This window comes from Macaca fascicularis, chromosome 1 (assembly GCF_037993035.2).
Source record: "Macaca fascicularis isolate 582-1 chromosome 1, T2T-MFA8v1.1".
In the NCBI taxonomy this organism is placed as follows: Eukaryota; Metazoa; Chordata; class Mammalia; order Primates; family Cercopithecidae; genus Macaca; species Macaca fascicularis.
In genome coordinates this window covers 186,644,607-186,672,537 of record NC_088375.1, presented here as the reverse complement: position 1 = coordinate 186,672,537, position 27,931 = coordinate 186,644,607, and the positions used below count along the sequence as shown (strand labels likewise).

Sequence of the window (27,931 nt, the reverse complement as noted above, 5' to 3'; positions counted from 1 at the left end):
CAATAACGTAGTAATACTGGGCTTTTAAACACAATGATATGTCATTATTTGTAATGTTCAGACAGACAAATACAATGTAGTTTCATGTGATAAAATAATAAAAAGATTAAGACTTTTTTTAAAAAAAGAGGTCTCAGTGCCTGGATGGAGTTAGGGTTCCCCCAGGAGCTGCTTTCTCTCATTGGATTGAGCATAGCTCTAGTTTTATACCAGACTCTCCTGTGCCAAACTCTCAATAATTCTAGTGAGCTAAGAGCATAGACAGGATTAGCAAGGCATCACTTGCTGCACCAGCATGGTTGGCAATGCCATGCCACTTGGTTCTCGTGACTTTGCCAGGTTTTAGGATCCCTGTGTTTTCCTCCAGACCTGAGAAGGATCCCACGTTTCTTTAGGCCCTTCACCTTTGCTTAAGGCCTTGATTCTAGAGACAGTCACTTGCCTACAGTTAATGACATCAGAACCCCCAGAATCCCACCAAGGTCTAAGGCTTAAAGCTTCTTCCCAAGCTACAGCAGTTAAAAGCCAATAACTCAGTATAAAAATCTATTCATAACAATGATTATAATTTTTTCCCATACTTTCGTGGTTAAAACCCACATAGGCTCACTTCAGAAGACACTAACGAAGATCAAGATCTCCCTGCCTGGTCTTATCAGTTGCCCCAGTTACTTTGGACACATTTTACTTTGCAAAATCTAACTCCTTGTCTCTTTTCCAAGAGCTATGTGGCCTATGCACCAGATGTTGGGGTCTCAAAACTGCTCCCCCATCATCATTGCAAAGACTGGGTCCTGACCCCTGTAAAACTTATGGTATAGAAGAAAGCAATCTGAGAGCATGAGGTCTTTGGAGGTGAGGCAGCTGCCAAGAGAAGGAGGAAAAAAGAAGGGGAAAAGCTGCAAAGGAAACTCCTAAAGAGAAAGAGGAAGGAGACAGCTTGTACTTTCCCTTGGCTGAACCCCAGAACTAGACAGACTTACACAGAGTTACACAAATGCCAACACTAGACAGACTTACACAGAGTCACACAAATGAACCTACTCCCTGGCTGGTCCCCAGGCCAAGGGACAGAGTCGTCCCTGGAGAAGCCGAGAGGAATGCCTGCTCCCTGTGGATGACTTGCTCCCAAGCAAGAAAAAGGAGGCACCAAGTCAGCCAAGAAGTCCAATGAAAGAAGCTCACCCCCCTTCACAGACCACCACCATGAGGAAGTAGAAGGGTAGGGAAAGGCTGGTGCCATTATACACTAAAGCTCCTTCCCTGCCCAGAGAAGCAAACATTAGGCATAAGGAAGAGGCACCCCCTCTCCAAAGGCCTGCAGGGAGGTATAGGCCAGGCAGCATAACGTTGAGTCCTGAATAAAAAGAAAGTTAAAAATATTTAAAGGAGGCTGGCATGGTGGCTCATGCCTGTAGTCCCAGCACATTGGAGGCCAAAGCATGTGAATTGCTTGAGCTCAGCAGTTTGAGACCAGCCTGGGAAACATAGTGAGACCCTGTTTCATAAAAAAAAGAAAAAGAAAAAGTAAAAAATAAAGTTCATAATCCAACAGTTTTTAGTTTATTCATGGAGTTGTACAACCATAATCTCAATCAATGATAGAACAGTTTCATCAGTTTCAGGGAACATTTTACTCATTTTTATCTCCAGAAAGACAAATTAATTTTAAAGACACAAAGATTGAAAGATGACTTAAAGAGAATATATGAAATTCTCAAGTCCATGGGTTGACATCTAATCGGTGTGGGACAACACAAACATACAGAGACCCCTACCCTGTACTAGCCTAGGATTCTATTCTCTACAGTAAAAATATTCTTCAAAAGGGAAAGGTAAAATAAAAGCATTTTTAGGTAAATAAAAGCTGAAGGAATTTGTAGTCAGCAAACCTGTAGTAAGAACAACCAACCAGAAAGGGATTTCTTTAGGCAGAAGAAAAATTATTTCAGTTGGAAATATAAAATTAAGTTTTACATTCTATTGCTATTTAATGATTATCCTAGAGACTATATCATTAATTCTTGACTTATTACCATTTAATACAAAATACTACTTTTATTATTTTCCAATATTGCATAAACTTTATAACTTTTAAATGAAGAACCCAAGATGGTAAATATATGAGTAAATAATATTCACTACTTATTTACTACTCAAACAATAATCAAAATGTCTTATAGAATAGAATATACATGTAATAACTAATATGGATAAAAGTCATAGAAAAAAGTAGGATGTAAGCGAAATTTAAAAGTTATAAAGTTTATGTAATATTGGAAAATAATAAAAGTAGTATTTTGTATTAAATTGTAATAAGCCAAGAATTAATGATGTAATCTCTAGGATAACCATTAAATAGCAATAGAATGTAAAACTTAAAATGTAATAAAAGGAACAATAAAATCAAACATTTATTTGACCTAGAAAAAGTCAAGAAAGAAGAAAGAAGAAACATTGCCTAACTAATAAAAGAAGAACCACAAATAAAATAATAAAAAGTTGCTAAAAGAAGAAAAGAAAGGAGAAGAAGGACCATAAAACAGATGGACCAAATACATAATAAATATTCAGACGGTATATAGCAACTTAACTACGGTAGTACTTTTACTGAAAGTATAAGGACTAAATACTCCAAATAAAGAATAAGATTGTCGTACTGGTTAAAAGTCTGTTTAAAATGTTGCTTACATGAGACACACTTTCACTCTAAAGATACAAAATGTGTTAAAAGTATGGATAAAGATAGCCTTGCAGAAAGTAACCAAAAGAAAGTAAATATAGTTATTCCAATGTCAGACAAAACAGATCATAAGGCGAAAAGCTTCAGTAGAGATAAAGAGAAACATTTCACGATGATTCATAATGATAAGGGCATCTATCTAGCACAATGATGTAAAATGCAAAATAATGGCAGCGGCAGCCTTTCTGCAGCCGCCTCTGGGATGATGCCGGTTGCAGCGGCGGAGGTGTGGCCAGGGCTGTGGTGCTCCATGGAGCCAGTGGGACCCAGGAATAGGCAGAATCCTCGCCCTCTTCCCAGTTGGTGGGGTAGGAGCCCCGCCCTCAGGTGCGAAGCTGCAGCCGCCCAGTGGTGGCTGCGGACCCAGGAGTCCCTGCACTCTTGGGGAAGCAGGAAGCCCCCAGCTGCCCCCTCAGGCTCAGAAGTGCCTTTTCCCGCTACCTGGCCACTTCCTGCTCCTGGTGCCTGCTCCGATTTCACAGCAAAGTTGAGGCGGAGCCTGTGCACTGTCGTGACCTGGCCAGGTGTGTGTGTGCACTCTGGGCAGTACTAACATGCCAGTCCCCTCCCACCTTGGCCCCCTCCAGACTTTGAGTGTCAACAAGCATGGGAGGGAGGCCGAGGGGGCGCTGAGGGCGACTCCAAGGGCTTGCAGTCAACCGTGGGTAGAACAATTTGGATGCTGTGGACAGCATGATTGATGGCAGCAGGAGGCAGACAGGATCCTGGGTAGAAAGGGTTGGGTTCCTTCAAGCCAGGAATGGCTTGAAGCATGGGGGCCAGGCTGTCAGTTCTTGGTGGAGTTCACAGTCTGGAGTGAGAACTTACGTTGCTTTTTCCAGGTTAGGAGCTACCCACTTTGCATCTTCTGAGAGCTGTTCTGTTGCTCAGTGAAGCTCCTCTCTGCCATGCTCAGTGTCCAGTTGTCTGCGTACATCATTCTTCCTGGGCTTGGGAAAATAACTCCAGATGTGTGCCAAGTGGCAGGACTGAAAGAGTCACACAAATAGGTCTAAAACATGCCCTCTGCTCCAATCGTCATGTTGTGGGTGACAAAAAGGGGAGAAGAGCTGCAGTCCTTCAGGGATCCCAGAATTAGGGACTCCTTGAGCCTAGGCTGAACCCTCTTTGGGACTCTGTGGTTCCTGGTGTCTCCAAGCTTCTAGGCACCACAGTGTTCCCCTTGTTCAGAAGCAGGTGCCTGAATTGGAAGCCACACCTGCAGTACTGGTCCAGCTGCAGCCTTGCACAAAGTCAGTACTGCTGGTGCCTGGAGCTGCCCAACCTACTGCAGCAGCTGGCATGCTTGGTGTCTGCAATGGCTGGACCCCATGCTCACTCACTCACACACCCCTCATTGCTCTGTGTCTGGTTTGCCATTGGCAGGTGTGGGATCCGAACCGGTAGTGCGAGCCTAGTGCAACCTGCTGGGTCAAGTGGGTGAAATGAGCCCATCGGGCATGAGCAATACTCAGGCACACGTTACTACCAGCCACAGTGGTTTCTGGCTGGTGATGTGACACCTCAAGGATCCCATGACATTTTGGGGACCTTTTCTGGGATCTGCAGAAGAGTGGATAAAAATGGACTTGATACTTTCTATCTTTTTTGCAGAGTCCCTAAACTCCACAATAGCCAAAATGAGCAAAAAATACTGAGCGTCTGTTGGCCAGTTAAAAGCGACTAGCACAGCTGCTGGACTTAAGATCTGGAGGACAGCCTTGCTGGGAAGGACACTGCCAAACCCGCATCACCCCCTCGGGTGTTGGGAATGTTGGCTTTGTTCCAATCCAGTTTCCTTCCATGGAGGTCTAGCCATCACGTGGGATCAAAATAAGACTCTGGGGCAACTGAAGGAATCTGGTCAAGCCACACCTTGGTGTTGCCTGAGAACCCTTAGATGAGCTCCCATCCCGGACAGCCCATTAAGGTGTTGGCACTAGGATCTCTAGTCTTTCCTATCACTCTGTCTTTCTTTCTTGCTATCCTCTCCTTTACATACAATTTTAAGGGTGTTGTTCCAAACCACAGAGATAGTATTACTGGGTAGAATGAGCATTTGGCTTAGGCATCAGGAGTATAAAATTGAAGGTTAAGAGTAGCACAGATGAAATGAAGTGTGCCTTGACATCTGTACGTGTATTGTGACAAAAATGTTCTCCTTATTGTTTCCTTGGTTGCCAACTTACTGTCAAGCAGCTTGAGGCACAGAAAAGAAGCATGACCTCAGAAAGGAAGCATTAATTTTAATAACATCCTGCAACTGGACCTTTTCTGTAAACATGATGGCAAATGGTTTGAGGTCCCATATGTGCAGACTTCCTTTGCCTTGCAGCGTAACCTGGACCTTTGCCCATGTAGTAGGATTGATTCAACCCGCCTAGTGGCCATCTCAGGAGAGGATCCAAGGGGTAGTTTCAGGGAACGAGGGAAGCAAACCCCAGAGGTACTTCCAGTGGGAAAGTCAACTCTCTTCACCTCCCTATCCAGGTTTTCTCTCAAGCTTGCCCTATCCTAGAAATCCCTGTTAGGCAGGTCCCAGACTCACTCCCACCCATACAACAGATGTCTTGCAAATTCAGCCCCATTAAGGTCCAGGTCCCCTTTTCTCTACAGGACTTCAGGAAAATTAAGGGGGATTGTGGAAAGTTTTCACATGACCCTGAGCAGTATTTAGAGGCCTTCCAGAATTTAACCCAAGTGTTTAAATTCTCCTGGAAAGACATTATGTTACTTTTGAATAAAACCCTACCTACCACTGAAAAGTAGGCTGCCCTGCAACCCCCTCCCCTGCACTTAAGTTGTTTTTTCCTCCCCCATGTCAGGAGTCAACATAGTCCTGCAGATACAGGGAGTTTTTCTATGAGAGGGCTCAGTTTATTTTTCCTTTGGGAGACACCTCATCAGGCTAGGTCCCCAATTCCTGGGACTCCCTTTCTCTCCCTTCTTTGAAGAGGGCTTGGTCCCACAGCTTCGCATGCTTATGATAGGGAAGCAACAGAGGAGCTGCCCCTGCTGGTTGTTGGCTGCAATTTGATGAGGGCCACCTGGAACTAACTTAATGGGTCCATACACTCTCCTGATGCACCTTTTTGTCCCAAGCTTCGATTTGAGGCTCAAAAAGGAAAAGTAGATTTGAGGGACCCAGATGCAAATGACAGTGGAAGTCTAGTGGCACAGCACAGGTGAGCATGACTAATTCCTGCCAATTGGGTGCCCCCCTGCTTCGTGGAAGGAGGTCATGCTCTTATCCATGGCACAGATGTGGTCTAGGGAACCCAAAGTTTACCAACAGCCAGAGGATAGGGCAGTGCATAGGTGAGTGTAAATATTTATACCCACTAGGCCTGCCCATTACATGGGTGAAGGTCACACTTGCACCAATGGGTAGCACCTGCAAAGGCTGCTGGGACTCAGGGATATAAGGTTGAAAGCAAAAAGGGGATGCTTTTTCTTCTCCCTTATGTACCCCAGGTATTTGCTGTGAAAAGAAAGGAACAAATAGATGACTTTTCCCCCTCTTTCCAGATGGGTAACCAATAATCTTCAGCCTGCACTCCTCTCAAGTGCATCCTGAATCACTGGAACTCCTTTGGCACTCAGACTGTGGAGAAATAAAAAAAAAGTTTTCCTCCTCTGTCCTCTATTCATGGATGGATAATCACATCTCTGTACCACAGGATACTTCCCTCAGATGCATCCCCTAAACTGGGAAAGGTTTAGTTTCCTCAGACCTTAAAATGCTTGGCAATCTCTTGAGGAGCAACATTTGTTTGTCTGTTCTTCCTTCACAGGACTCAGGGTTGATAGTGCTCCATCACAGGGGTGAGGGAACCAAGAAACCTGACATTCTAGCAAAAAGCTAAAAGTTATTACCTGTTAGACTTTTGGCTTCTCCCTCTCTGTGCAAACTCATTGTTGGAATGACAAAAATCACTGTATTCTCTGCCCCTCTATGAGTTCGAGAGCCAGAAGTATTGGCCATTTGGCATGGGTAAGGTCAGGTAATGAGAGATTTAAAAGGACTTCTTTAAAAAGGAGCACTATGGTTAAAAGTCAGCTTAATTAAAAGTGAATATTTAAGCTATAGGTATATTTAAAAGGCCTTTATGTCTTTTCTCTTTGTGGATCTTTTTTTTCTGGAAAAGGTTTTTTTCTCCTCAGCTAACTGAGCTATTTTTCTCATCTCTTGCTGCACACATGAGAGGCCCTAAGATAGCCTGGGGCTCCTTGGGAAAGCCAGAGAAGGCAACACTGACCCCATTTTGGGAAAAAAAAGTCCCTGTTTTTTCCCATGGAACTCCAGGAATTAGAAGCAAATAGATCCCTCTCAAAATCTGTCTTTGTCTCATTTATGGCTATGCCTGCTTATTAGGCCCTAGAAATTACATGTTTTTCTAGCCCTGTTTCTTGAAGGGATCCACCCTGAGGTCAGTAATCCAATTAAGAGACCAGCAAATTAAAAATATTACAATAACTGTATCTTCCTCTGTCTGTGTAGTTATTTTCTTCTTCTTTTTTTTTTTTATTATACTTTAAGTTCTAGGGTACATGTGCATAACGTGCAGGTTTGTTACATATGTATACTTGTGCCATGTTGGTGTGCTGCACCCATCAACTCGTCAGCACCCATCAACTCATCATTTACATCAGGTATAACTCCCAATGCAATCCCTCCCCCCTCCCCCCTCCCCCCTCCCCGTGATAGGCCCCGGTGTGTGATGTTCCCCTTCCCGAGTCCAAGTGATCTCATTGTTCAGTTCCCACCTATGAGTGAGAACATGCGGTGTTTGGTTTTCTGTTCTTGCGATAGTTCGCTGAGAATGATGGTTTCCAGCTGCATCCATGTCCCTACAAAGGAAACAAACTCATCCTTTTTTATGGCTGCATTGTATTCCATGGTGTATATGTGCCACATTTTCTTAATCCAGTCTGTCACTGATGGACATTTGGGTTGATTCCAAGTCTTTGCTATTGTGAATAGTGCTGCAATAAACATACGTGTGCATGTGTCTTTATAGCAGCATGATTTATAATCCTTTGGGTATATACCCAGTAATGGGATGGCTGGGTCATATGGTACTTCTAGTTCTAGAGCCTTGAGGAATCGCCATACTGTTTTAATGGTTGAACTAGTTTACAATCCCACCAACAGTGTAAAAGTGTTCCTGTTTCTCCACATCCTCTCCAGCACCTGTTGTTTCCTGACTTTTTAATGATTGCCATTCTAACTGGTGTGAGATGGTATCTCATCGTGGTTTTGATTTGCATTTCTCTGATGGCCAGTGATGATGAGCATTTTTTCATGTGTCTGTTGTCTGTATGAATGTCCTCTTTTGAGAAATGTCTATTCATATCCTTTGCCCACTTTTTGATGGGGTTGTTTGTTTTTTTCTTGTAAATTTGTTTGAGTTCTTCGTAGGTTCTGGATATTAGCCCTTTGTCAGATGAGTAGATTGCAAAAATTTTCTCCCATTCTGTAGGTTGCCTGTTCACTCTGATGGTAGTTTCTTTTGCTGTGCAGAAGCTCTTTAGTTTAATGAGATCCCATTTGTCAATTTTGGCTTTTGCTGCCGTTGCTTTTGGTGTTTTAGACGTGAAGTCCTTGCCCATGCCTATGTCCTGAATGGTATTACCTAGGTTTTCTTCTAGGGTTTTTATGGTATTAGGTCTAACATTTAAGTCTCTAATCCATCTTGAATTAATTTTTGTATAAGGAGTAAGGAAAGGATCCAGTTTTAGCTTTCTACTTATGGCTAGCCAATTATCCCAGCACCATTTATTAAATAGGGAATCCTTTCCCCATTTCTTGTTTTTGTCAGGTTCATCAAAGATCAGATGGCTGTAGATGTGTGGTATTATTTCTGAGGACTCTGTTCTGTTCCATTGGTCTATATCTCTGTTTTGGTACCAGTACCATGCTGTTTTGGTTACTGTAGCCTTGTAATATAGTTTGAAGTCAGGTAGCGTGATGCCTCCAGCTTTGTTCTTTTGACTTAGGATTGTCTTGGAGATGCGGGCTCTTTTTTGATTCCATATGAACTTTAAAGCAGTTTTTTCCAATTCTGTGAAGAAACTCATTGGTAGCTTGATGGGAATGGCATTGAATTTATAAATTACCTTGGACAGTATGGCCATTTTTACGATATTGATTCTTCCTATCCATGAGCATGGTATGTTCTTCCATTTGTTTATGTCCTCTTTTATTTCACTGAGCAGTGGTTTGTAGTTCTCCTTGAAGAGGTCCTTTACATCCCTTTTAAGTTGGATTCCTAGGTATTTTATTCTCTTTGAAGCAATTGTGAATGGAAGTTCATTCATGATTTGGCTCTCTGTTTGTCTGTTACTGGTGTATAAGAATGCGTGTGATATTTGCACATTAATTTTGTATCCTGAGACTTTGCTGAAGTTTCTTATCAGCTTAAGGAGATTTTGGGCTGAGACAATGGGGTTTTCTAAATATACAATCATGTCATCTGCAAAGAGGGACAATTTGACTTCTTCTTTTCCTAACTGAATACCCTTGATTTCTTTCTCTTGCCTGATTGCCCTAGCCAGAACTTCCAACACTATGTTGAATAGGAGTGGTGAGAGAGGGCATCCCTGTCTTGTGCCAGTTTTCAAAGGGAATTTTTCCAGTTTTTGCCCATTCAGTATGATATTGGCTGTGGGTTTGTCATAAATAGCTCTGATTATTTTGACATACGTTCCATCAATACCGAATTTATTGAGAGTTTTTAGCACGAAGGGCTGTTGAATTTTGTCAAAGGCCTTTTCTGCATCTGTTGAGATAATCATGTGGTTTTTGTCTTTGGTTCTGTTTATATGCTGGATTATGTTTATTGATTTGCGTATGTTGAACCAGCCTTGCATCCCAGGGATGAAGCCAACTTGATCATGGTGGATAAGCTTTTTGATGTGCTGCTGGATCTGGTTTGCCAGTATTTTATTGAGGATTTTTGCATCGATGTTCATCAGGTATATTGGTCTAAGATTCTCATTTTTTGTTGTGTCTCTGCCAGGCTTTGGTATCAGGATGATGCTGGCCTCATAAAATGAGTTAGGGGGGATTCCCTCTTTTTCTATTGATTGGAATAGTCTCAGAAGGAATGGTACCAGCTCCTCCTTGTACCTCTGGTAGAATTCAGCTATGAATCCATCTGTCCTGGACTTTTTTTGGTTGGTAGGCTATTAATTATTTCCTCAATTTCAGAGCCTGCTATTGGTCTATTCAGGGATTCAGGTTCTTCCTGGTTTAGTCTTGGGAGAGTGTAAGTGTCCAGGAAATTATCCATTTCTTCTAGATTTTCCAGTTTATTTGCGTAGAGGTGTTTGTAGTATTCTCTGATGGTAGTTTGTATTTCTGTGGGGTCGGTGGTGATATCCCCTTTATCATTTTTTATTGCATCTATTTGATTCTTCTCTCTTTTCTTCTTTATTAGTCTTGCTAGTGGTCTATCAATTTTGTTGATATTTTAAAAAAACCAACTCCTGGATTCATTGATTTTTTGGAGGGTTTTTTGTGACTCTATCTCCTTCAGTTCTGCTCTGATCTTAGTTATTTCTTGCCTTCTGCTAGCTTTTGAATGTGTTTGCTCTCACTTCTCTAGTTCTTTTAATTGTGATGTTAGAGTGTCAATTTTAGATCTTTCCTGCTTTCTCTTGTGGGCATTTAGTGGTATAAATTTCCCTCTACACACTGCTTTAAATGTGCCCCAGAGATTCTGGTATGTTGTATCTTTGTTCTCATTGGTTTCAAAGAACATCTTTATTTCTGCCTTCATTTCATTGTGTAGCCAGTAGTCATTCAGGAGCAGGTTATTCAGTTTCCATGTAGTTGAGCGGTTTTGATTGAGTTTCTTAGTCCTGAGTTCTAGTTTGATTGCACTGTGGTCTGAGAGACTGTTTGTTATAATTTCTGTTATTGTACATTTGCTGAGGAGTGCTTTACTTCCAATTATGTGGTCAATTTTGGAATAAGTGTGATATGGTGCTGAGAAGAATGTATATTCTGTTGATTTGGGGTGGAGAGTTCTGTAGATGTCTATTAAGTCTGCTTGCTGCAGAGATGAGTTCAATTCTTGGATATCCTTGTTAACTTTCTGTCTCATTGATCTGTCTAATGTTGACAGTGGGGTGTTGAAGTCTCCCATTATTATTGTATGGGAGTCCAAGTCTCTTTGTAAGTCTCTAACCACTTGCTTTATGAATCTGGGTGCTCCTGTATTGGGTGCATATATATTTAGGATAGTTAGCTCTTCCTGTTGAATTGATCCTTTTACCATTATGTAATGGCCTTCTTTGTCTCTTTTGATCTTTGATGGTTTAAAGTCTGTTTTATCAGAGACTAGTACTGCAACCCCTGCTTTTTTTTGTTCTCCATTTGCTTGGTAGATCTTTCTCCATCCCTTTATTTTGAGCCTATGTATGTCTCTGCATGTGAGATGGGTCTCCTGAATACAGCAGACTGATGGGTCTTGACTCCTTATCCAGTTTGCCAGTCTGTGTCTTTTAATTGGAGCATTTAGTCCATTTACATTTAAGGCTAATATTGTTATGTGTGAACTTGCTTCTGCCATTATGATATTAACTGGTTATTTTGCTTGTTAGTTGATGCAGTTTCTTCCTAGCCTCAATGGTCTTTACATTTTGGCATGTTTTTGCAATGGCTGGTACCAGTTGTTCCTTTCCATGTTAGTGCTTCCTTCAGGGTCTCTTGTAAGGCAGGCCTGGTGGTGACAAAATCTCTTAGCATTTGCTTATCTGTAAAGGATTTTATTTCTCCTTCACTTATGAAACTTAGTTTGGCTGGGTATGAAATTCTGGGTTGAAAATTCTTTTCTTTAAGAATGTTGAATATTGGCCCCCACTCTCTTCTGGCTTGTGGAGTTTCTGCCAAGAGATCTGCTGTTAGTCTGATGGGCTTCCCTTTGTGGGTAACCCGACCTTTCTCTCTGGCTGCCCTTAAGATTTTTTCCTTCATTTCAACTTTGGTGAATCTAGCAATTATGTGTCTTGGAGTTGCTCTTCTCGAGGAGTATCTTTGTGCTGTTCTCTGTGTTTCCTGAATTTGAATGTTAGCCTGCCCTACTAGGTTGGGGAAGTTCTCCTGGATGATATCCTGAAGAGTGTTTTCCAACTTGGTTCCATTTTCCCCCTCACTTTCAGGCACCCCAATCAGACGTAAATTTGGTCTTTTTACATAATCCCATACTTCTTGCAGGCTTTGTTCATTTCTTTTTCTTCTTTTTTCTTTAGATTTCTCTTCTCGCTTCATTTCATTCATTTGATCCTCAATCGCTGATACTCTTTCTTCCAGTTGATCGAGTCGGTTACTGAAGCTTGTGCATTTGTCACTTATTTCTCGTGTCATGGCCTTCTCTGCATTAATTATTCTGGTTATCAATTCTTCCACTCTTTTTTCAAGATTTTTAGTTTCTTTGCGCTGGGTGCGTAATTCCTCCTTTAGCTCTGAGAAGTTTGATGGACTGAAGCCTTCTTCTCTCATCTCGTCAAAGTCATTCTCCGTCCAGCTTTGATCCGTTGCTGGTGATGAGCTGCGTTCTTTTGGAGGGGGAGATGCGCTCTTATTTTTTTAATTTCCAGCTTTTCTGCCCTGCTTTTTCCCCATCTTTGTGGTTTTATCTGCCTCTGGTCTTTGATGATGGTGACTTACTGATGGGGTTTTGGTGTGGGTGTCCTTCCTGTTTGTTGGTTTTCCTTCTAACCATCAGGACTCTCAGCTGTAGGTCTGTTGGAGATTGCTTGAGGTCCACTCCAGACCCTGTTTGCCTGGGTGTCAGCAGCAGAGGCTGCAGAAGATAGAATACTGCTGAACAGTGAGTGTACCTGTCTGATTCTTGCTGTGGAAGCTTCCTCTCAGGGGTGTACTCCACCGTGTGAGGTGTGGGGTGTCGGTCTGCCCCTAGTGGAGGATGTCTCCCAGTTAGGCTACTCAGGGGTCAGGGACCCACTTGAGCAGGCAGTCTGTCCGTTCTCAGATCTCAACCTCCGTGTTGGAAGATCCACTGCTCTCTTCAAAGCTGTCAGACAGAGCTGCTTGCGTCTGCAGAGGTTTCTGCTGCTTTTGTTGTTGTTGTTGTTGTTGTTGTTGTTTTTTAGCTGTGCCCTGTCCCCAGAGGTGGAGTCTACAGAGACTGGCAGGCCTCCTTGAGCTGCTGCTGTGAGCTCCACCCAGTTTGATCTTCCCAGGGCTTTGTTTACCTACTTAAGCCTCAGCAATGGTGGGCTCCCCTCCCCCAGTCTCACTGCTGCCTTGCCGTTAGATCACAGACTGCTGTGCTAGCAATGAGGAAGGCTCTGTGGGCATGGGACCCTCCCGGCCAGGTGTGGGATATAATCTCCTTGTGTGCCTGTTTGCTTAAAGCGCAGTATTGGGGTGGGAGTTACCCGGTTTTCCAGGTGTTGTGTGTCTCTGTTCCCCTGGCTAGGAAAAGGGATTCCCTTCCCCCTTGTGCTTCCCAGGTGAGGCGATGCCTCGCCCTGCTTCAGCTCTCACTGGTAGGGCTGCAACAGCTGACCAGCACCGATCGTCCGGCACTCCCCAGTGAGATGAACCCAGTACCTCAGTTGATAATGCAGAAATCACCTGTCTTCTGTGTCGCTCGCGCTGGGAGCTGGAGACTGGAGCTGTTCCTATTCGGCCATCTTGCTCCACCCCTCGCCCTGTCTGTGTAGTTATATATGTGTTATGTGTGTGATGTTTATGTAAAAAAAAAAAAGCTCTAATTGATTGGCTTAAAGAAAAATAATGGCTTAGATCAAATATTTTTTAAAGAAAAATGAATCTGTAATGCCTTTTAGTTCATGTGACTTTAATCTTTGAGAATTAAAAACAGCTTTAAATATTATTGGTAATGTAAGAATGTCTTCAAAATGTAGACATATGGCCTAAATTATGCAGGTCAGAAAGTAGGTTTGCTAAATTCTTTAAGGTCATAAACTGCTTCTTTGGCTTTTGAAAATTGTTTGACTTGCTTGCTTTACAGTTTGGTAAAGTCTGGGGATGGAGTTAACCACACCCCTAACTATGCTGGAAAGAATCAAATCTTATCTGCACCTACTACATAATTAAGGTAACTTACCAATTTTATGCCAAAATTAAAAATTGCTAAGAGTTACCACTATAACATGTAATTGAGTCTATTGAAAATAGGTTTACCTTCAAGGTGTGTAAGGAAAGTAAATTTTTTTGGTAAAAGATTATACGAAGGCATAAGAATGTAAATTTCTGTCTGTTTAGAGAGTTAAAGAATTGTTTGAAATTAGATAAGATAAAATGAAAGGTTTGAACAAGTTGTGGAAGTTTTGCAAAAATTAATCTTTTAACAAAATTTTTTGTGTGAACATATTTACTTATTCAAGAGGATATTATTAGGTTTTTCTGTGTGTTGAACATTAGAATAAAAGCAAAACAGGGTTTTCTTAAGGCAATGATTTGCTCTTTAACAAAAGTTTGTAATGGGTTATAAAAGGTTTATGAGAATCTCATCTCATGGTCAAATTGGTTAAGATTAGATAGATTTGTCCATAAGTTTTTATTTAAAAATTGGGGTTGACATTAATAATAGACTAATGCAATGGTGAAATTTGGCTCTGTTTCTCTGGAACAAGATTTTCATGTGTTAAAGAATAATAAAAGATTTTTGTTTGCTTTGTAAATAAACTCCAAATAAAGAAGGGAAGGACAAGAGACAGATTGTTTGGAAAGCTAAGTCTTCCCTCCTAATGAGAAAAGGTTTTTGCCTTCTTTTTACAGTTTTGAGTCATTATTTTGGGTAAATAAATGACTTAAGGTAACATGAAATTCTTTTCAAAACATGAAATGTTTTAAATCTTTAATATATATTTGATAGGCTTTCCAAAATTAAATTTCAGCTTCAGAATAGTCTTTTCTGACCCCTTACTTTGTGATGCTACAGAGGGCCACCAGAACATCCAGAATAGAGGTAAACAGATATATCTGGCATGTTTAGTTACAAGGAATTGTTGAAATAAAAATAAGGTTTATTCTTCAGGTTATATTTTAGTAAACATTATTAACATATGTTCCAAAATGGTATGGGATTTCTAAAATTCTAATGTCTGAGTGTATGCTATCAATCATAATTAGGGTTATTATGTTATTATAAACCACAGAAATAACCAAATTTCTTTGTCAATCATGTTTTTAACTATGACTATCATAAGACATTTTGTCATTCACAGACAATTATTGTTGTGTTTTGATCCACTTCAAAAGATAGTTTTTAATGAACTATAGGAATTTGACAGGTGCTCATTAGTTGTTTTTAAGCTTTTGTCTGCATTTTGGATTAAGAACCATTCTTATTTTTTGTGAGCCAACCAGAGATCTCTGACTGCAGCTCAGAAGAAACAAAGGGAATGGGTAATGTAAAAGTCTTGATCAATATTCTCATTCTGGTCAATTATCCTGCAAATTCTACCAGGCAATGAGGGTAAATGGGGTGCCCATAACCCGGAGCTTTTATTTATGGGAAAACAAAACCAAGGGATTATCTACTCCCCTAAACAGTTATTTCTCTTCTAACACCAAATGAGATTCAATTTCTTTCATCAGGGTGAAACAGCTCCAGCTACAACATTGTTTTCAGAATGGTTAGTCTATTTTGCTTCTTATTTCTGTTATCTTTGGCACTGGATTTTTTTTCCTTCACATACTTAACCTTCTTGTAAAATCTGTTTCTTCTCACCTAGAGATTATCAACTCCAAGCAGTCATGCAACTGGAGCCATGGATGATGACTCCCTTTTTACCAGGGACCCTTAGGCCTCTGAGACATATCTGACTGCTGTTTTCCCCAAAACTGCACCTTCTGTCAGAATGAAGCGGTTAAGAGTGATCATCATGCCTATCCTAATAGTAGTTAGGTGTACCTCTTCAGAAGGGAATTGGTGGCAGTGGCAGCCCACCTGGAGCAGCCACTGTGAAGACACTGGCTACAGCAGGGAGGCATGGGCAGGGCTGTGTGCTCCACAAAGCCAGTGGGTATCGGGGAACCTGCCTCCAATATTTCAATGTATATTCTGTTCCCTAAGTGTCAGCTGGTCTGAGAAATAAAGAGAAAGAGTACAAAGAGAGGAATTTTACAGCTGGGCCACAGGGGTTGACATCACATATCGGTAGGTCCATGATGCCCACCTGAGCCACAAAACCAGCAAGTTTTCATTAGGGATTTTAAAAGGGGAGGGGATGTACGAACAGGGAGTAGGTCACAAGAATCACATACTTCAAAGGGCAAAAGGGAGAACCAAGATCACATGCTTCTGAGGAAACAGGGCAAGGACAAAAGCAAAGATCACAAGGCAAAGGGCAGAATTAGAATTACTGATGAGGGTCTATGTTTAGCTGTGCATGTATTGTCTTGATAAACATCTTAAACAACAGAAAACAGGGTTAGAAAGCAGAGAACTGGTCTGACCTCAAATTTACCAGGGCAGGATTTTTTCCCCACCCTAATAAGCCTGAGGGTACTGCAGGAGACCAGGGTGTATTTCAGTCCTTATCTCAGCCCCATAGGACAGGCACTCCCAGGGCAGCCGTTTATAGACCTCCCTCCAGGAATACAATTGTTTTCCTAGGGTCTTAATATTATATTCTTTGCTAGGAAAAGAATTTAGTGATATCTCTCCTACTTGCACATCCATTTATAGGCTCTCTGCAAGAAGAAAAATATGGCTGTTTTTCCCTGACCCTGCAGGCAGTCAGACCTTATGGTTGTCTTCCCTTGTTCCCTAAAATCACTGTCATTCTGTTCTTTTTCAAGATGCACTGATTTCATATCGTTCAAACACACATATTTTGCAATCAGATTTCATATTGTTCAAACACACAGGTTTTACAATCAATTTGTACAGTTAATGCAATCATCACAGGGTCCTCAGGTGATGTACATCCTCAACTTACAAAGATAACAGGATTAAGAGATTAAAGTAAGACAGGCATAAGAAATTGTAAAAGTATTAATTTGGGGAACTGATAAATGTTCATATTAAAATGAAATCTTTGCAGTTTATGTTCAGAGATTGCAGTAAAGACAGGCATAAGAAATTATAAAGGTATTAATTTGGGGAACAGATGTATGTCCAAGAAATCTTCACAATTTAAGTTCCTCTACTGTGGCTCCAGCCAGTCCCTCTTTTTGGGATCCCTGACTTCCCGCAACAAGTGGGAGCTGGGAACAGGCAGGAGCCCTGCCCCTTTCTGAGTTTATAGGGTGGGACCCCACCCTCTTGGTTGCAGCTGCAGCTGCCTAACCATGGCTGCAGACCTGGGCATCCCTGAACTCTTGGAGGCCCAGGTAGTCCTCCCTGACCCCAAAGGCTCAAAAGTCTCTCCTCCCACTCCCTGGCCTCTCCCTGTTCCTGGTGCCCACTCTAATTTTGGAGAAAAGTTGAGGCTGAGCCTGGGTGCTGTCAAAAGCTGGCTAGGTGTGCACACTTGGAGCAACTCTAACATGCTAGCCACCTGACACCTCAGCCCCTTCTGGACTTTTGGTACTGACAGGCATGTGAGGGAAGCTGAGGGGGGCTGAGGGCAGGTTGGCATGGGCCTGCATGTGCCCCATGACACAAACAGCCTGGGTTCCATGGACAACATCATCGATGGTGGCAGGAGGTAGACAGGCTCCTGGGCAGAAAGGGGTACATCCCTGGTGAAACCTCACCTTCAAGCCAAGGATGACCTGAAGCACGGGGGCTGGGCTTTCATTTCCAAGCACAGTTTGTGGCCTGGAGTGAGAACTTATAATGCATTTTCCGGACCCACCCATGGCTGTTGATGAACTAATAAGTGTACACCTCCACCCTTCTGAAGCCCATAAAAACTCCAAACTCAGCCAGACTCACAGAGCTGTTGAGATGACCAGCTGTAGGAAGGAGATACCCAGTTCGGGTCTCCTCAACTTGTCCAGATGACCAGCTTGTGAAAAGGAGCTACCCACTCTGGGTCTCCTCTCTGCTGAATGTTGGACACTTGTTGGGATTACCTGCCTGTAGAAAAGAACTACTCACTTTAGGTCTCCTGAGAGCCATTCTGTCACTCAATGAAGCTCCTCTCTTCCTTACTCACCCTCCAGTTGTTTGGGTACTTCATTCTTCCCGGACACCAGATAAAAACTGGAGACCTGCTGAATCACAGGACTGAAACAGCTGTAACACAAACAGGGCTGAAGTATGCCCCCTGCTTGCCACATTGTAGGTGACAAGGAGAGAAGAGCTGCAGCCCCTCAGCAAGCCCAGAACTAGGGGGTCCCTGAGCCAGTGTTGTGACACCCTCTTTGCGGCTCTGCAATTTGTAGTATCATCAAGCTTTTGGGCACCATTGTGTTCCTCTTATCTGGATGTGCGTGTCTGCAGTAGAAGCCATGTGCAGTACATCAGGTCCAGTTGTAGCCTCACATGGAGATGACATCTGTGCTGGCATCTGAAGCTGCCCACCCTGCCCCAGCAGCTGACATGCCTGACTGTGTGCAGTGGCTGGACTCTGTGTTTGCTTGCTCACACAACCCTTGCCTCTCCACACCTGGCTCACCCTTGGTAGGTGTGGGATCTGGACCCATAGCCAAGTGTAGCCTGCTGGGCCAATGGGTGGAATGAGCCCAGTGAGCATGAGCAACACTTAGGCAGAAGGTGCTGTTGGCCACAGAGCTTTCCAGGTGGTGAAGCAGCACACCAGGGATCCTGATAAGAACACACATAGGAATATCCACGAATCTTATACCTCACACTCCTATTTCACTATCCTTGTGTGTATCAAGGACACATGATAAGGTCAAATTATATGTCTTTCTGCCTGAGATTCTGTGCTTCTTCTCTCTATAATTCTTATCTTTCGTACACGAGGCATTGTCAAGTTTTTGCAAGTTTTATTGTGGCCCACAGTTTGGCTTTTGCATCCCTGCCCTTTTTGCTGAGCCCTCTGTTTCCTTACTTTCTTTATGCCTCTATCTGTGACCCTACAAAGCTCTTAACCTCACTTGTTACTGTTCTGTGACCTAAATAAGAGTATGAATGAATTCTATTATTGACAGGGAGAATGGTCGGGTATGCAGTCCTCTGCTTGAAGAAATAATGTGTAATGGTCACTGCCATGTATTTTGGAGGTTAATTTCTGCCTCTCTGAGCTTGCACAATTTACCTTGTCTGTGTCAACATTGCTGCCTTACTCAGGGATTGGTCCCCTTTATCAATTTTCAGTTTTCTTGCATATGACTTATCCAATTTCAGCTCAAATTTTGCATAAGTTACAAATATCATTTTCAGGAAAGAATAATAATCTAAAATAGTTTTCTGTTTTTCTGGTGGTGAGAGATTTTATCATCTTAGGGAGAATATTGCTTTTTTTGGAAACTGTCTTTCTAAGCCATCTTGAGGTAGGAAAATACTGACAAGCTTTGGTTTTAGTTAGTGCCAAGACTTCTAAAAAAGATGAGAAAAATAATACATAATAGACAAGGTGAAATTGTTTCCTCTGTGTGAGACAGAGAGTCAGAAAGGAAAAAGGAGACGTGAAAGGAGATCATGATAATAGTATCATGTATCAGTTTCTATGAACCTCAAGTCATTGGTAAATCAAAGACCATCATAAAATGCTTGGGATATTTGATTTTGGGTTGATATGGAAACTAAACAGAGATGAAATGCTTGAATGTAGGGGCTAGAGATAGAGGTGACATGGATATTTTGATTCTATGGATGTTGGAGAGGTTCTTAGACTTTCTCCAAATATGAAATCAGTAAGGATTCAAGGACGTTTCAACCTAGGGCACTGAGGAAGAGGAAATTTCCAAATGACATCTGAATTACCTATACATTCAGCCAATCTCAGGTCTCATTCTATCATGTCTAGCTCTTATTTCTGAAGCTTCCATAATAAGAGTTTTGTATTACTTTATATCACCCACAGATACTGGCTTATGACCTCCCAGGGGCTCCTAAACTGGTAGAAGTTTCTAGTCTTGGGTTAGGGTGGGAGATTCTCATTTGAACACCATTTGTGTACTCAGTTTAAAATGAACATATGGATCTGTTGTCTGGTTTCATGATTCTAAAAATAAGATTGGATCAATAAGAGGAAAGATAGACAATGCCAACTACCTTTCCTTGTATTTCCTTGTATCTCTATTCTAGATTTTTAAATTTCCTGGTTGATTGCTTTTTCAAAAAATAAATTTTATTTGAGGTTTTTTATACATAACTCATAGCATTATAGATACTATAATGGTTACTATAGTAAAGCAAGATTATCATATTTATCATCCCACATAATTACCCTTTTTGCTTTACTTTTTAGTTCTAATCTCTGCCCTGGCCCTGCCTAGAAACCTGTTTTCTTTGGAATGATATCCCTGTCTGGATCTAACTAGTCCTGATATAGACTGCATTTATAATTATGAATCACTAATTCTTTTAGTTCTCTCAGAACTGCCTGTTTATTCTGTAGTTATATATCATTGGTTACCAAATTCCCAAGTCTTTGTGATCTAGGACCCTCACTGGTAACTTTTAGGATTATTGCCCCTTGGTTCTGTTCTCTTGCTAATGACAATACTGCCCATCGTGTATTATTATGTCTTCTGGGGAATTCAGCAGTCCAAGTAACCTGTTTGAACTCTATCAAGATGTCTTCTCTTTGTTTCATGCTTATTCAAAATCTGGGACTTTTAAAAATCAAATTATAGCTTCTCCTGTTTTTATTGGGTCTCTTCCAATTTTTTAAAATGAATTAAGGCTTCAATGGATATCCTTGCCTTTGTAAAAAGGCATGACATTATCTGGGTGCCTGCCAGTGATTAGACCCTCAACATTCCGACTGATTTTGGAAAGCAAAAGAAAAATCTCTGGGATGAAGGGGCTCTCTGGAATTTTGCATTGTATAAAGGTAGAAATATCCTTGTCTGTTTAGTGACTCACCATGTGTCTATTGCTTTATTGTTTCAAAGCTTCCTGGCATAGCTTGTTTTATGGACCATCTTGACGAGTAATTAATTACAAGTAAGTGGGGGTTTAGAAGGTGAAAGAAAAACTTGCTTAAAATGATGCAAAACTATATCTGCCTAAGAAAAGCTAAATTGTTTAATTTGGATGAGGAGTTGTAGGAAGACACAGGCTTCCCTCCATTTTGGCCAATTCCCTGTCCCCTTCCTGCCCTCCACCTTCCCATCAGAGCCAATTAAAACCAGGCAGTCACCAGTCCATAAAAAATGGGATTCCAGGCAGGGCCAAGCAGGAATACAAACTGAAGGAATTAGAGGCCAATGTTAGTCATTCCTTTTACTTTTCCTTCAGCCACCAGAGTTTAGTCCAGGTATGGCCAGGGTTCTCTCTTAGGCTTTCTGTTTGTACCCTCTCTTAATTCTAAGTTCATTAACCAGTCCAAGCTTCTGCCTGTTACATGGCATCCCATTTTCTCTGGACTAGGCTACTCCCTTGCTCTAATTTGTTCTCTATATGTTTTGTCATTGTACCATTTCAGCACGTACAAAAGTTTTCGCTATACTCCTTAAAATTATCCACTCACAATCCCATCTTATATGCTATTTCAGATAGAAGAAGACTTACTGAAAGAAACCCACAGAATTCCAAGTATATTATATCTGCCCATAGCTTGAGGAAAATATAGCTACTGCCCTTCCAGCTTATTGATTGTCTGCCTATCATTGGTTTCTACTAAGAAGTAAATGTGTTGGGTAGTGGTGAGAAGGGATGTGTCTTTCACTCTTCCCTCTTTTTCTCCTTGAATATTCAGAAACTATTTCTTTTTCTGACTCAGAGGAGCAAGAAATCAACTGGGATAATGGAGTGGGCAAAGGAGTAACAAGAATAAAAATTTGTTTCTCCAGCTTGCTTTACAATCAGCAGTTTTAACAGATATTTAATATCTTATAATATACTATTCCAAGAGAAAGAACTTGCAGTTTAAGGAAATGTTTTGAAAAATGAATGGTATAATCTCTCCATGTTTTATACATCCCAAATTATCATGTTTGACTACTATAAAGACTATTATATTCAATATTTTCTGGTTTATTTGTCAGCAAGACTAAGGTCTTTATGTTTTTCTTATCCCAGAGAAATGCAAGTGGGATGTCAAAGTCATATTTCTGTTCATTCATATTCATATTTAACAGGCTTAACATGTTACACAGTGTGGTAGTTTGGTTTCACAAACATGAGACTAGTTCCATTTAACATATACAGTAACATTTTGAGAATTAATATTTCTCTTTTATAATGCCTTGAGCATCACACAGTTAGCAAATAGCATGCAGGATTATAACAGAGGTCAGTCTGACTCAATCCATTACACTACTTTCTCAAGGTGTCTGTGGATTATCACATGGATCATGAGGGTATCAAATTTCGAGCCTTTCTAGTACGGGATTCTGGAAGTCTATAAGAGTAGATTCTAGGATGTAGTTAAGATTAAACAAGTTGGGCAGGCAGTTACTATGACTCAGCAGACTTGCAGGGTTTAGGACCTAGCAGTTCAGAATCAGCTAAAATAGTCCCACAGAGCAGACTGAGCACAAAGCTTTGTTATTGTTCATTTTTGTTTGTTTGTTTTGTTTTGCTATGTATGAGCCTTGATGCCTAAACCTGTTGTCAGCAATATTTTCAGAAAGGGCTTAGAATATGCTTGACTGTGGTGCTATGTGAAACAGTGTCTGGAACAAAGTCGGACTGGCTCAAGACAAGGAACAGTGCTAGAGAGTCATTCTCAGGAATTTAGGAGGAGAGAACACAGCAGAAGCAGTGGCCACACATGGGACACCAGAAACGTGCATAGATCACAAGCAGATGAAATTCCAGTAGGACAGATTTCATAAACCAGTTCTAGAGAAGTAGGCTAGGCAAGCCTCAAAAATGTAAAGTAGAGACGTGGAGTGACATGCCCACTGGAATATCTTGTAAACATCTCAAATTAGATTTAAAGGTGTGGGTGGATGATTGACAAAAGTCTAGGATAGCTGCTAGATTTCACTCAAGCAGTGTGGAAAAACTCTAGTCTTTCCCAGGTTCACTTACAGAGTTTAGGGCTTTCTGACCACAAGAGAGGGACTGATACTGACTTAGTCGTTGTTAGGGCAATTGATCCTTTTCTGTTCCTAAAAGATCTTTACCAAAAAATTTTAATGTTGCCTCCACAATATTCCATTTCAATAATGAGAAATATTCACTCTACTAACCTGCTCAGGCCTCCAACAGTGTGAGGATCACCTCATTGGCTCTGGCCTTCCCTTTGAGAAATGTCACATCCACCATGCTTCTTATCTTTATCGTTGTAGGCCATTCCATAATGCAAACTCCTGTAGTCCCTCTTCTCTTGGATCCTTTCATGCCTTTTCTCTTTCATTTCTTTTTTCTCATATTCTATCTATTGACTCAGGACGCTCATTCTATATACATTTACTCTACTCCATGTTTTCACTATATTTAAATAATTATCTTTTTTTTTTCCCTGTGATGAATAATCTCATTTGTTGATATGGTTAGGCTATGGTATCCAGTTGCTTGTCAAACAGCTGTCAGATAAAGGTGCTTTTGTGAAGATACTTTTTAGATATGATAAACATTTAAATCGGTAGACTTTGAGTCAAGCACATTACCTTCAATAATGTGGGTGAGGCTCACCCAGCGAGTTGAAGGCCTCCAGAAAAAACAACTGAGGTCTCCCAAGAAAAAAGGAGTTCAGCCTCCACATGGCCTTTGGACTCAAGGCTACATCAGCACCTCTTCCTTGGCTTTGCAGATCGCTGGCCTGCCCTGTAGATTTCAAACTTGCCAACTCCCACAATCATGGGAGGTAATCCTTTCAAATAAGTCTCTTTCTTTGCATAAACATCCTATTGGTTTTGTTTCTCTGAAAAACATTTACTCATACAATCCCTTAAAAAACCTTGACTCTGCCCCATGGAAATCACCTACCTTGTGGGTGTCACTAATTGTTACTGTTTTTGCTCTCCCACACTAGACCAAAGAGCCAGGAATCTGTCAGCATTCTGAAGCTCCCATATACTTCCCACTTCTCTTCTTGTCAGGTAAAATCACATCTTTCTTTATTATTAACACTATCCAACTAACACAGTATGCACTACTTTTAAATTTTTTGCTTTTGTCAACCACCAACCTTCCTATCATTTGATGACAATGTCTGACTTTAGCCTATATACCTGAGACAGTAATATCTTTCTTGAAGGGAAATTGTCAGAATTAGGGCCAGTATGTCTACAGTGTTTAGCACTGTGAGTCCATTAGTAGGCACTCAGTACATAAGAGTAATTAGGAAGTATTATGTTTCCATTTAGTACGGGTCTGTATATAAGCTTTAAAATATCAATCTCTGTAACTTTATACCTTCAGGTTCTCTCTCACATTTTTTTTCTATATAACTACTCTTTTATCTCATTAAGACCTTGGCCTAAACTCTTTCTTTGCTTTGTCATGATACTAATGAATGCTGAGCTGATTTCAGATCCAACAGGTTTCTGGTTATTTGGGATAGGGGTTGGTGGTGACTGTTATCTAGAGTCTAATCAGCTTATACATTAGAGATCTTTAATAAGTCATTGTTAGACTGCAAGGTCCCTGATGGGCGTGAGCAGGATATGGGTCCCGGCTCCAAAGGGGGAAAATAAATAAGTCCTCCAGTTTGGGCATATCAATGTTATACACTGCAATATTCTAAAGCATGAGTCACAGGAGTCCTTGGTGGGAAAGTATGGTACCCACTCTCAATTGCTGATGTGATAGTAGATCCTCAGTCTGGACTCTATAACTTTGAAATACTTTATATTTTCTGTGCCCTTGATTGTAATTGTCAGGGGATCAGAATCCTGTAGTTTCTCTGGTTTATATGAAAATATTAGGGTTGTTTTAACCCCATAAGTATTTAGAAAATAATGGTAATTGATGGTACAAAATTCTTAATCCAGAAGAAAGAGAATTATCAGAGACAAAATAAAATACACATTTTCACATGTGGCAGTTATTGTGTTGAGATAAGTTTTTTCTATACATATTTTGTTGAGAGTTTTTATCATGAGTAGAGGTTGAATTTTGTCAAATGCTTTTTCTGCGTCTATCAGGATAATATTTTCTTATCCTTTATTTTGTTAATATGGTGCATCACACTCATTGATTTGCATATGTTGAACCACACCTGCATTCCAGGGGAAAATTCCACTTGGTTATGGTGTGTAATTCTTTTAACATGCTGTTGAATTTGGTTTGCTAGTATTTTGTTGAAAATTTTTGCATCTATGTTCATTAGAAAAATTGGCATGTAGTTTTCTTTTCTTGTGGTATCTTTGTCTGGCTTTGCTCGTAGATTGATGCTGGCCTCATGAAATGTTTGGAAGTAGTTCATCTACCTCTATGTTTTGAGAAGAATTTAAGAAGGATTGGTTCTAATTTTTCTCTGAATATTTGATAGAATTCACCTGTGAAGGTGTCTGGTCCTAGGCTTTTCTTTGTTGGAAAGTATTTAATTCTTGATAAATCACCTTTTTAAATTTTATTGGTCTGCTCAGGCTTTCTATTTCATCTTGGTTCAGTTTTGGTAGGTTATATGATGCTAGGAATTTATCAGTTTCCTCTAAGTTGTCCAATTTGTTGGTGTATCATTGTTCATTATAGTCCCTTGTGATCCTTTTTATTTCTGAGGCATCCATTGTAAAGTCTCATCTTTCATTTCTTATTTTATTTATTTGAGTCTTCTCTCTCTTCCTCTTTAGTTAGCCTAGCTATGAGTTTGCTGCATTGTTTAATTAAAAATTAATTAAAAATTTAAAAAATTAATTAAAAAATAGTTTTGTTGATTTTTCCTACTTTTTTTTTCTATTCACTATTTGATTTATTTCTGCTTTAATCTTTACTATTTCCTTTCTTCTGCTAACTTTGGTCTTAGTTTGTTCTACTTTTTCTAGTTTCTTGGGGTGCAAAGTTAGGTTTTTAAATGTGAGATATTTATTCTTTTTAATGTAGGTGTTCATTACCATAAATTTCCTCTTTAGTATTGCTTTTGCTGTGTACCTTAAGTTTTGGTATGTTATTTTTATAATTTTGTTTTCAGATATTTTTAAAATCCTCTTTTGATTTTCTTTTTACCCAATGGTTGTTCAAGAGTGTGTTTTTAGTTACTACGTATTTGTAAGATTTCTCATTTATTTACTGTTATTGATTTCTAGTTTCATTCCATTGTGGCCAGAAGAGATATTTGGAATGATTTCAATCTTATTAAATTTGCTATAACTTGTTTTGTGATCTAAAATGTAATCTATTTTGGAGAACATTCTATGTACATGAGAAAAATGTATATTCTTCTGTTGTTAGGTGGAAAGTTTAATATGCTTATTAGGTCTGCTTAGTATGTAGCAATGTTCAAGTTAGCTGTTTCTTTATAACTTTTTTGGTCTGAGTGTTCTATCCATTTTATCTCAACACAATAAAGACAATATATGAAAACTTCCTAGATAATATCATAATCAATGTGGAAAAACTGAAAGCTTTTCCTGTAAGATCTCGTACATGGCAAGGAGGCTCCCTATTACCACTTCTGTTCAACATACTACTAAAAGTTCTAGCTAGAGCGATTAGGCCAAAAAAAAAAAAAAAAAAAAAAAAAGGAAATAAAAGATATCTAAATTAGAAAGAAGTAAAGTTATTTCTGTTTGCAGGTGACATGATCTACATGTAGAAAATCCTAAAGACTCAATAAAAAACTTTTAGAACTAATAAAAAAATTAGTGAAATTGCAAAATACAAATTTAGCACACAAAAATCAAAATGAATAAAATACTTGGGAATAAATGTAACCAAGGAGGTAAAAAGCTTATACATTAATAAAGTATAAAATATAGATGAAGAAAATTAAAGAAAATATGGATAAATAAAAAGACATACAATATTTATAAATTAGAATAATTTGTATTGCTAAAATGTAGGCCAGGCACAGTGGCTCATGCCTTCAGTTCCAGTGCTTTGGGAGTCTGAGGCAGGAGAATCACTTGAAGTCAGGAGTTTTAGACTACCCTGGATGACACAGTGAGAACCTGCCTCTAAAAATAATCCATACTATGCAAAATGATCTACAGATTCAATACATCTTTATTAAAATATCAATCTGACATTCTCAACAGGAATAGAAAGTTCTAAAATTTGTGTGGAGTCATGAAAGACCCAAAATAGCCAAAGCAAACTTTAGAAAGAAGATTAAAGAGGAAATCATTTACAATAGCAAAGACATGGATTTAAACTATGTGCCCATCAATGGTGGATCGGATAAAAAAAATCTAGTACATATTTGTCATGGAATACTATGCATCCATGAAAAAGAATGAAATCATGTTCTTTGCAATAACATGGATGCAGCTGGAGGCCATTATCCTGAGAGACTTAATGAAGGAACAGAAAACCAAATACCACATGTTCTCATGTGTAAGGAGGAGCTAAATTATTGAGTACTCATGGACATAAAGATGGCAACAATATAAATTGGGGACTGCTAGAAAGGGAAATGGTAGGGGCCAAGGTTGAAAAACTAATTGTTGAGTACTGTGTTCAATACCTGGGTAATGGGACTATTCATATTCCAAAACTCAGCATCACACAATATACCTGGGCTTCATCCCTGGGATGCAAGGCTGGGTCAACATATGCAAATTTATGCCTTTACTATTTATGCATGTAACATACTTGCACATTCACCACCTGAATTTAAAATAAAAGTTGAAAATAAAAGGACAGGACTATTGACCATTTTAAAAAATGTCAGTATTTAAAGCTCTGCATTGTCCAGTCAGTTCCCAGCCTTTGTCAATCCTTATAAACCTACTAAGCTGAGTATGCAATGGTCCCCCAGCCCCAGAACCTTGGGCTGGTTGGCAATTACTATTCAACTGTGTGATAATAATTCAGGATCATAAAACACCATAAACAAAAGTAAATAAATTAATTGAAAAATGAATAAATACTTATCATTTGCAAAAAAGAAACAAAATTGAACTGCAAACTATGTCTTTCAAAGCTTCGCAAACTCACTTTTCTATGTTGCCTTGTGTTGTTATGTAAAATTTGCTCCAGCATTTTGTTCAGAAAGATGGCATTGATTAACAATATATTTATCTAAACTATTGCCATAAAGTTA

General features: G+C 40.0%; 2 protein-coding genes across 9 annotated transcripts in view; one reads left to right on the top strand and one right to left on the bottom strand.

Annotated features, from left to right (window-relative positions):
• LOC123568732 (selection and upkeep of intraepithelial T-cells protein 1-like) overlaps positions 1-27,931 on the bottom strand; it is a 192,097-nt gene that overhangs the window by 37,298 nt on the left and 126,868 nt on the right. The gene's annotated exons all lie outside the window — the stretch shown is intronic.
• The window catches only part of LOC102116697 (selection and upkeep of intraepithelial T-cells protein 1-like), a 221,976-nt gene that overhangs the window by 142,000 nt on the left and 52,045 nt on the right, over positions 1-27,931 (top strand). Inside the window, exon 1 of one of the 8 annotated variants that reach the window (XM_074007385.1) lies at positions 13,748-13,839. The exons of the other annotated variants lie outside the window; for them this stretch is intronic. The gene's annotated coding sequence lies outside the window, so the exon portion shown is untranslated. Of the gene's footprint in view, positions 1-13,747; positions 13,840-27,931 lie in introns of those variants that run through there. 8 annotated transcript variants of the gene reach the window in all.